This window comes from Ictidomys tridecemlineatus, chromosome 2 (assembly GCF_052094955.1).
Source record: "Ictidomys tridecemlineatus isolate mIctTri1 chromosome 2, mIctTri1.hap1, whole genome shotgun sequence".
NCBI lineage: Eukaryota > Metazoa > Chordata > Mammalia > Rodentia > Sciuridae > Ictidomys > Ictidomys tridecemlineatus.
The window spans coordinates 17,057,759-17,065,342 of NC_135478.1; the positions used below are offsets into that span (position 1 = coordinate 17,057,759).

Consider the following 7,584-nt stretch of genomic DNA (forward strand, 5'->3'; position numbering starts at 1 on the left):
GTATGCATGTAGAAATGTATCACAGTGAGTCCCTCTATTCTGTATAATTATAATACACCAATAAAAATGAATTATAAGCAATAAAATAACATTCAAGGAGGAAAACAAATCTAGAGTATAGGATAGATTTTAGCTTTAAAAAGTCAGCTTGACCTAGTTTCACTGGTTGAACACACATAGAATTAAATCCCAACTAAAGGGTTCATGAAAAGAACACCATTTCTGCTGCACAGTCACAGGATAGGAAAGGGAAAGTTCCAAGGAGCACTTTCTGATGCAGTCCTTGGAATATTCCATTTCGCCAGGCCACCAGATGTACAGAAGGGGTGGGGGAGGTGGCTCAGGGAATTCTGGGGCCCCTCTAATCCCATCAAGGCCAGATCCTACAGCTTCTGATAGCCCCTGAGAAGCACTGTGGCTGCCATCCACCCAGCAGGCCCTGGCCAACTCATTAACAAGTTAATACTTGCTGTTTTCACTGGAGAATTTAACAAATAACAACTGGGAAACTATTCAACATTTGCCACAAGTTTCTGTGCCGGCTTTAAGAGGATAGATTCCTGCATACATAAATCTGCAAACTCAAACAATAAATGGTAAAGAAGGAATGGGGAAGGATTTAGAAGAGGACACTTTTTGGGGGGGGGCGGTGGTATTAGGGCTGGGCTTTACCATTGAGCTTCACCCCCAGTCCTTTTTTTATTTTGAGATAGGGTCTCACTTATGTTCCCCAGGCTGATGTGGGCTCCTCCTGCCTCAGGCTCCCTAGTTGCTGGAATTATAGGAGTACACCACCGCTCCTAGTGAGGACCCCATTTTTCCCTTCCTATTTCCGTATGTGAAAAATAGTATTTTGTTTTCATTTGGACTTGCCTGGTTCCCTGTGTTTACTTGATGTTTGCATTTCGTTTTCTGTGACCTGCTGGTAATTTTCAATGTCCCTCACAGTGAAAATTCACTGGGGCTTGAACCCAGGGGTGGGTTCAAGCTACATTCCCAGCTCTATTTATTTATTTATTATTTATTTATTTGGAAACAAGAGTCTCTTGTTAAGTTGCTTAGAACCTTGCAAAGTTGCTGAGGGTGGCCTTGAACTTGTGATCCTCTGGCCTTAGCCTCCCAAGTAGCTGGAATTACCAATGTGTGCCAAATGTACAGCCCTGGCTGGTAACTGTGTCACTGGACAGGGGTCCAAGGAAGCTGCCACATGGTGTAGGTCTTTGAATCTGGTAACATTTAAATCGATGGTGTGTTTGTTCTTAGTTGATCTCATATAAGCATACATCAGAGGTTTTGTTCATCAAACTAAAAAGACAAGCAGGCTGGTCATGCTCCTAGATCCAGGTCTCCATTTAGTGAGGGGCTGTTTTTCTCTCTCTCTCTCAGAGCTCATCACTAGGACTGACTTCTTTGATTCTCAGGCTATATGCCAATGCCCTGGGAAGCACTTGCTGATACTGTCCTCCCTATGTGGGCTTCCAAATGTGGAGCTGAGAGCCTGTTCTGGCCCAGCCCTGGAATTTACCTTATCTCTCAACATTGTGTTGTAAAAGGCTTGTTTTTCTGTCTTTCACGAACCCTCCCCCATCTCTTAAAACCCACCCCCCACCAGGAGGTCCCGAAACATGGGACTTTCAGAAATCTCAGCTTCCCAAACTCTGCAGCATCTGCCTGTGCTGATAAACTTTTGGCTAAATCTTAGTCCATCTGCCACATCTCTGGCAGACAGGACTGGAAGTCTCAGCCCTATTTTCTGAAATGTGGGGATGGGACCAGGGTAAGGTTTTTAAGAAGTGCCACAGGAAAGCAACTTGTTTCTCCAAATGGGAGATAGAACAATGCATGCTGCCTTCTCCAACTAGGAAGGAAAGAAAGGCAAATCCTAAATGCTTCAAGCCATTATTCATATGCAGAATTTTGGGTGATTTATTCACCATATAGAAGTTTTTTTTTTTTTTTTTTTTGTACCAGGAATTGAATCCAGGACATTGAGCTATATTCCCAGGACTTTTTATTTTAAGACAGGGGCTCACCTAGTTGCCCAGACTGGACTCAAATTTTCGATCCTCTTGCCTCAGCCTTCCCAGTCGCTGGGATTACAGGAGTGTACGATCATGCCCTGCTGGACAAGATAATTTTGATGCATTTACTGGGAACCGTGGTTGATGAGAGAAAGTCTGAGTTAGACTTCAGGAATGAGTATGACTTGGAATTTAGAATATGATATAAAATCTTTTTCTTTCCCATCAAATTCAACAACTAAAATGGGCATGGTGGCACACTCCTGTAATCCCAGCTACTTGGGAGACTGAATAATTACTTGGGAGACTGAAGCAGGAGGGTTAAGGACAGCAAGTTTGAGGTCAGTCTGGACGACTTAACCAGAACCTGTCTCAGAATAAAATATAAACAAGGTGCAATGATATACATCTGTAATCCCAGCGACTCAGGAGGCTGAGGCAGGAAGATGGCAAGTTCAGAGCCAGCCTCAGCAACTTTGTGAGGCCCTAAGCAAATTTTCAGATCCTGTCTCAAAATAAAAATAAAATAAAATAAAAAGGACTGGGGATTTAGCTCAATGTTTAAGCACCCCTGGGTTCAATCCCCAGAACCAAAAAATAAAATAATATAAATTTAAAAAGGCTGGGGATGTAGCTCAATGATAAGAGTGCCCCAGGTTTAATTCCTACTACCAAAATGCACCAACAAAACAAACAAACAAAAAACCCCAAACCAACAACCAACAAACCCAACAGTCGAGGTGTCACAGAAGAGATGTCTCTGGAGAAGGATCCGAGGAGTTCCCAGAGGGGAGGGGACTTGAACTCAGGGCCAATGGGGTTCTTGGCATAAGAAGTGATGGAAAAGAATTTCAGCATGAGCCAGACAGAGGCATAGACAGAGGCTTATTTAGGAAGGAGGATTCAAGGGAGAACTCCGCTATCTAGCCTTTATAGAAGGGCTTTATCGGGGACCCAACTGGAGGTGGAGCCAGGGTGGAGCTGCACAATTTCATGTCCTTTTTTCCTGGGCTTGTGAATTCCCTTCATTATACAAGGGCATGAGCCAAGGGCCTGTTGTTCAAGATTTACAACTGTGCTTTGTGCATCTCGAGAGCTCATAGACATTTCCTTTAGGACTCAGTATATCTCTTTATCCTAAATCCCTATGTCATACTGACCAGCTATTCTGTGCTGAGCAATGAAAGAGCCAGAGATTTCCAAGGTTGGCCTCCAGCCCTCCTCTTAGACAAGCCCAATAATCTAAACCAAGTGCCTGTTTTAGTGTGATCCAAACACTGCTGATAGAGAAGGTGTGGTCACTTCCTGATTCTCCACTGACCAGGTCAAGGCCAACTGGCCCCAGCAGACAGATGGGCAGACAAGCTGCTAAGAGTTACACTAGGAGGGCAAGCTGAGGTCCATTTGGTTTTCACAAGACCTGGCCCATCTCATTTAAAAGTGTTTCTTAAGTGGATTTTGTATTTCATTACATTCGGGCATTCTTCACAGCTCTTAATAGGTTTTGAAATGGATTAAATGCAAGTGGAGGGTGGGAGGCTGGGGCACAATGCCCAAGCTGCTTTCAGAAATGGATTAAAGTTCTCTAGTGAAGAGATGTCCTGTGCACAAATGACCTGGGTACTTTGTAATGTACCCACTGATGGGATTTCTGACCCATGGAAACCGAGGTGGTAAGTGGGTATTGAATAAGCCATTAAGTTTGTAAGAATTTGTTCCGCAGAAATATAATGAATATAAATACTTTTAAACTTTTTTTTTTTTGAGGTGCTGGGGTTTGAACCCAGGCCCTTGGAATACTAAACAAGTGCTTTATCACTAAGCTACATCCTCAGCCCAGTGTGATACTATTTTCATAAGGAACAAATTGTTCCTGTTTTTCTATGTCATACTTACTTAGATGTTCCATTGGTCTATTTGTCTCTTATACCAATGCCAGACTGTAGCTTTTTAATAGTTCTGACATTTGGCCTAATAAGTCCTCTCTCTCTCTCTATCATTTTAAAAGAAAACTTGGTGCATTATAGTTGTACATAGTGATGAGGTGTTTTTTTGTTGCATATTCGTACAAGCACACAATATCACAGTACAATGTGGCCAATATCACTAGCCAGCACTTCCTGTCTCTATCCCATCTCCCACCCCTTGATCTCTTTCCTCTCCTGGTCTCCCTTTGATTTTCATGAAACCCCTCCACAACTTTTCTTTTCCTTTTTTCTTTCTAGCTTCCACATATGAGAGAAAACAGATGACTTATTTCACTTAAACATGATGGCCTCTCGTTCCATTTATTTTCTTGCAAATGACACAATTTCATTTTTCTTTATGGCCGAATAAAACTCCATTGTGGATATACCGCATTTTCTTTTCCCATTCCTCCGTTGTTGGTGGACACCTAGGCTGGTTCCATAGTTTGGCTGCTGTGAATTGTGCTGCTGTAAACCTGGGTACGCACATGTCACTGTAGTATGATGGGACCAGCTGATCTTGTTCATTTGTTTGGCTGAATGAGAGTGAACAAAGTGCCATTGGGTTTCCACATAGATCTGGGCCATTGGCAAAGTTTTCCTCCTGCAGGGGGTGACACTGAGCATTATGTTCCTGTTGTTGGTGTACCAGGTGGATATGAGGTCAGCTTTCAGAGAGACACATCCATTTATCATCCCAGCTCACAGGGATGAACTGACTCAGCTCTGAATTCTGGCCTCTGCCAGTTGAATGAAATTGTGTTGGTTAAGAAGTTTGGATTTTTTTTTCCTCCAGAGAAAAACTAAATAAAATATGAATCTTAGAACAAATGACAGAGCGTTCTGTTCTGAACAGGGATTTATTTATTTATTTATTGGTACCGGGAATTGAACTAAGGAGCACTTAACCACCAAGCCACATCCCCAGCCCTATTTTGTATTTTATTTAGAGACAGGGTCTCCCTGAGTTGCTTGCTCCTCGCTAAATTGCTGAGGCTGGCTTTGAACTTGCGATCCTCTTGCCTCAACCTTCCTAGCTGCTGGGATGACAGGCATGTGCCACCGCGCCTGGCTACAAAAATCATATTTCTACATGTACACAGTATAATAATGTAATTTAGCCAAAATAATTTCCCAGTTTTCCTCTCCCCGTTTCCTCTAATGATCTTCCTTTGAGTTTTAGGAAACTCTCACCACCCCTCTTTTCCTTTTTCCTCTTTCACATATGAGAGAGAAAACATATGACCCTTGACTTTCTGAGTGTGGCTTATTTTGCTTAACAATGTTCTCATCCATTTTCTTTTCTTTCTTTCTTTTTTATTTTTTTAGATTCTAAACAGGAAGGCAAGTCCTTTTTCCTTTTTTCCTTTGTAAATATTTATTTTTTAGTTTTAGATGGACACAATATCTTTCTTTTTATGTGGTGCTGAGGATCCAACCTAGTGCCTCACGCATGCCAGGCAAGTGCGCTACCACTTGAGCCACATCCCGAGCCCTCATCCATTTTCTTGAAAATGACATAATTTATTCTTCTTTATGGGTGAATATTTTCTTTATCCATTCATCCACTGATGGACACCTAGGCTTCCATAGTTTGGCTGTTGTGAATTGTGATATATGTATACACACACATACAGGGGTATGTGTTTGGTCAACTGTGGGCTCATGGTTTCAGATGTCTCAGTTCATAGACAGCTGGCTCCATTCCTCCGGGCTCAAGGGGAGGCAGAACATCATGGCAGAAGAATCCTGTTGGAGGAAAGTAACAGGGGAAATGCCACTAGGAAGCAGAGAGGGAGGGGGAGAGGGAGAGAGAGGGAGAGAGAGAGAGAGGGAGAGAGAGAGAGAGAGAGAGAGAGAGAGAGAGAGAGAGAGCGCGCGCTGGCACAGTGCTTTACTCAACAAGGACAAAACATAAACCTGAAGGCATACTCCCAATGATCTACCTCCTCCAGCCACACTCAACAAGCCTATAGTTGGCACTCGGTTAATTAATCAAGTGGATTGATTAATGCACTGATTTGGTTAAAGCTCTTATAATCCAATCAGTTCACCTCTGAAATTTCTTGCATTGTCTCACACATGAACTTTTGGGGGACACCTAAAATCTAACCATAACAGTATGCAGGTACTATTATAGTAAGCTGACTTTAATTCTTTATTACATTATTTAGCAAGAGAGAAAAATAATTTTAATATTCTACTCTAAGTAATAAAAAGCACATCCCTGCTGGGGGGATATAACTCATTTGGTAGAGTGCTTGCCTCACATGCACAAGGCCATGGGTTCAATCCCCAGCACCACAAAAAAAAAAAAAAAAAAAAAAAAGCACATCCAACACATTAGTGGTGAGATTTAATATAGTTGCAAAGATTTATTTGGGCCCCATCAATAGCTTAGTATACAATTAAAAATAATTGTTATTAATGTCAAAAATTATATATTCAGCAAATAGAATAAATTCCATATAGAAAATAATTTAAAAATAAAACAACTTTGTAATTAGAACTATGATGTATACATGACATAAAAGCTGTGGTTTTCAGTTTTAAGGCAAAGGTGTATTAGGAACCATTGCTGTTACAGGCAGGAAGGGGTTGAATTCTTGGGACAGCAAGGAGTTCCATGACTAATTATCACCTTATTGTTGCATGTCATATTGGACAAGACAAATTTGCCCAATTAATAAATTCTCTAAAGAGAACCTAAATACATGAAGGTCTAAAGCTCTGTCCTTGTTCCCAGTGCCAATCCAATAACCAGCACATGGTTTTGATAAAAAGGAAAAAGATTTATTGCTTTGCTAGCAAAGGAGAAACACAGGGGACTCCTATCCCAGAGGCTGTGGTTCTGCCCATTAGTAGGAACCCGCGCGCGCGCGCGCGCGCGCGCGCGCGCGCGCGTGTGTGTGTGTGTGTGTGTGTGTGTGTGTGTGTGTGTGTGTCTGTCTGTCTGTCTCTCTGTTTGTGTGTGTGTTTTGGGGGGGGGGTAAAGAGGTTATTCAAAGGCTATATTCCATGTGTTCTCTGTTGGAATTTTAATTAACTTGTTAATTTGGGAGATAGTCATCTCTGAGGTCTTCTGGTGCCATCCCCAAAGTCTGGATACTACATTCCTATGGTGGGTGACTGCTCAAGGACAGATAATTCCGCCCAGGATGGGGAAGAAATGTAATCTTGTTTCCCCTGAGATTAGGGAGGGGGAGAGAGAGAGAAAGAAACTTGTCCATTTAAAAAATAAATCGTAGTAACAGAGCAGCAAGTTCTATATTCAAAGCATAAAGTGGACCATTGCTATGTTAGGAAATTAAAAAGAAAAACATGGAAGGATGAAATCAAGACCTTCCACTTGGCCTCAAACACTGAAAAAACTTTTACATTGCCATGTGTTTTAATCCTGCTTCTTGTTTGGTTCCTAGACTAGAGTGCCAAGAACCTGCGACCCTTTCTCCTTTCTGACCTTATTTTGCTTGTTCCACTTCGGGGGTTTCTAACGTGAAAAGGTCTGGTGCTTTCGGAGGCGTGCCGACAATCTTGCTCTGGGGCTCAAACTGGCGGGCTGGTGCCCTTTGCCAAGCCCTCCCCTACCAAATCTG

At 42.2% G+C, this 7,584-nt stretch overlaps 1 long non-coding RNA gene across 1 annotated transcript; it reads right to left on the bottom strand.

Moving 5' to 3' along the window:
- Nucleotides 1–5,491: 5,491 nt before the first annotated feature.
- On the bottom strand, nt 5,492–7,556 carry LOC144375012 (uncharacterized). Its single transcript, XR_013434272.1, has 2 exons — nt 7,449–7,556; nt 5,492–5,737 (listed from the first exon to the last, which is right to left on the bottom strand). It is a non-coding gene; the product is annotated as an uncharacterized LOC144375012 (long non-coding RNA).
- Nucleotides 7,557–7,584: the final 28 nt, after the last annotated feature.